Source organism: Arachis duranensis, chromosome 4 (assembly GCF_000817695.3).
Source record: "Arachis duranensis cultivar V14167 chromosome 4, aradu.V14167.gnm2.J7QH, whole genome shotgun sequence".
In the NCBI taxonomy this organism is placed as follows: domain Eukaryota; kingdom Viridiplantae; phylum Streptophyta; class Magnoliopsida; order Fabales; family Fabaceae; genus Arachis; species Arachis duranensis.
Genome location: NC_029775.3, coordinates 22,404,388 through 22,407,019, shown reverse-complemented (window position 1 = coordinate 22,407,019; position 2,632 = coordinate 22,404,388).

The following is a 2,632-nucleotide window of genomic DNA, read 5'->3' as shown; positions in this document are numbered from 1 at the left end:
ACATATGTCCATTAGGACTTGGTCCAACCTTTGATTAAAGTTGACCCTTCTAGTGTAGGGGCGTACATCTTCTTGCATCATGGGCAAGTGGAACGCCAATCTCACATTCTCCAGACTAAAATCTAAGTATTTCCCCCGAACCATTGTGAGATAATTTTTTTGGTTTCGGGTTCATACTTTGATCATGGTTCCTAGTGATCCATGCATTGGCATAGAACTCTTGAACCATTAAGATTCCGACTTGTTGCATGGGGTTGGTTAGGACTTCCCAACCTCTCCTTCGGATCTCATGTCGGATCTCCGGATACTCATTTTTCTTGAGCTTGAAAGGGACTTTAGGGATCACCTTCTTCTTTGCCACAACATCATAGAAGTGGTCTTGATGGCTTTTGGAGATGAATCTTTCCATCTCCCATGACTCGAAGGTGGAAGCTTTTGTCTTCCCTTTTCCTTTTCTAGAGGATTCTCCGGCCTTAGGTGCCATTGATGGTAATAGAAAAACAAAAAAAGCTTATGCTTTTACCACACCAAACTTAAAATATTGCTCGCCCTCGAGCAAGAGAAGAAAGAAGAGAAGAAGAAGAAGAAGAAAATATGGAGGAGAAGGAGAGATGGTGTTTCGGCCAAGGGGAAGAAGAGGGGATTTGTGTTGTGTGAAAATGAAGTAGAATGGAGGGGTTTATATAGGGAAAGGGGAGAGGGTAGGTTCGGCCATTTTAGGGTGGGTTTGGGTGGGAAAGATTTTTGAATTTTGGAGGTAGGTGGGGTTTTTGGGGAAGAGTGGATGGATGTGAGTGGTGAAGAGGTGATGGGGAAGAGAGATTGAGGTGATTGGTGATGGGTTTTGGGAAGTGTGACATGGGGAAGAGTGTTATAGGATTAGGAGGTAAGGTGGGAATATGTTAGGTGGGAATCCTGTGGGGTCCACAGATTTTGAGGTGTCAAGGAATTCCATCCCTGCACCAAATAGGCATGTAAAATGCCTTTGCATACCATTCTGGCGTTTAAACGCCGAGGTGATGCACGTTCTGGGCATTCAACGCCCATGTAAAGCATGTTCTGGGCGTTCAACGCCCAGATGTAGCATGTTTCTGGCGTTGAAGGCCAGTTCCATGCTTGTTACTGGCGTTCAGCGCCAGCTTTTCTCAAGGCACATTCCTGGCGTTTAAACGCCAGAATGTTGCTTGTTTCTGGCGTTCAGCGCGAGATTCATGCTCTGTTCTGGCGTTGAACGCCAGCCAGATGCTCCTTACTGGCGTTGAACGCCAGTCTGTCCTTCTTCCAGGGTGTGATTTTTCTTCTGCTATTTTTTGATTCTGTTTTTAATTTTTATATTTTTTTCGTGACTCCACATGATCATGTACTTAATAAAACACAAAATAACAATAAAATAAAATAAAAATTAGATAAATAAAATTGGGTTGCCTCCCAACAAGCGCTTCTTTAATGTCAATAGCTTGACAGTTGGCTCTCATGGAGCCACAAGGTGATCAGGTCAATATTGTATAGTCCCAACACCAAACTTAGAGTTTGGATATGGGGTCTTTACACCAAACTTTGAGTTTGGTTGTGGCCTCCCAACACCAAAGTTAGAGTTTGACTGTGGGGGCTCTTCTTGACTCTGAACTGAGAGAAGCTCTTCATGCTTACTCTCTTTTGTCACAGAGGGATGGCCATGTACTTTAAACACAAGGTAGTCCCCATTCAATTGAAGGACTAATTCACCTCTGTTGACATCTATCACAGCTCCTGCTGTAGCTAGGAAAGGTCTTCCAAGGATGATACATTTATCCTCTTCCTTCCTAGTGTCTAAGATTATGAAATCAGCAGGGATGTAAAGGCCTTCAACCTTTACTAACACGTCCTCTACTATTCCATAAGCTTGTCTCAATGACTTGTCTACCAATTGTAATGAGAACAAGGCAGGTTGTACCTCAATGATCCCCAGCTTCTCCATTACAGAGAGTGGCATAAGTTTTATCCCTGACCCCAGATCACATAGAGCTTTTTCAAAGGTCATGGTGCCTATGGTACAAGGTATTAAGAACTTGCCAGGATCTTGTCTCTTTTGAGGTAAAATTTGCTGAATCCAGGTATCTAGTTCATTAATGAGCAAGGGAGGTTCACTTTCCCAAGTCTCATTACCAAACAATTTGGCATTCAGCTTCATGATAGCTCCTAAATATTGAGCAACTTGCTCTCCATTCACATCTTCATCCTCATCAGAGGAAGAATAGTTTTCAGAGCTCATGAATGGCAGAAGGAGATTTAATGGAATCTCTATGGTCTCTATATAAGCCTCAGATTCCTTTGGATCCTTAATAGGAAACTCCCTCTTGCTTGAGGGACGTCCCAGGAGGTCTTCCTCACTAAGATTTTCGTCCTCCTCCTCCCTTGTGCATTCGGCCATATTGATTACATCAATGGCCTTGCACTCTCCTTTTGGATTCTCTTCTGTATTGCTTGGGAGAATACTGGGAGGAGTTTTAATGACTTTCTTACTCAGCTGGCCCACTTGTGCCTCCAGATTTCTGATGGAGGATCTTGTTTCACTCATGAAACTGAAAGTGGCCTTTGACAGATCAGAGACTAGATTGGCTAAATTAGAAGTGTTTTGTTCAGAATTCTCTGT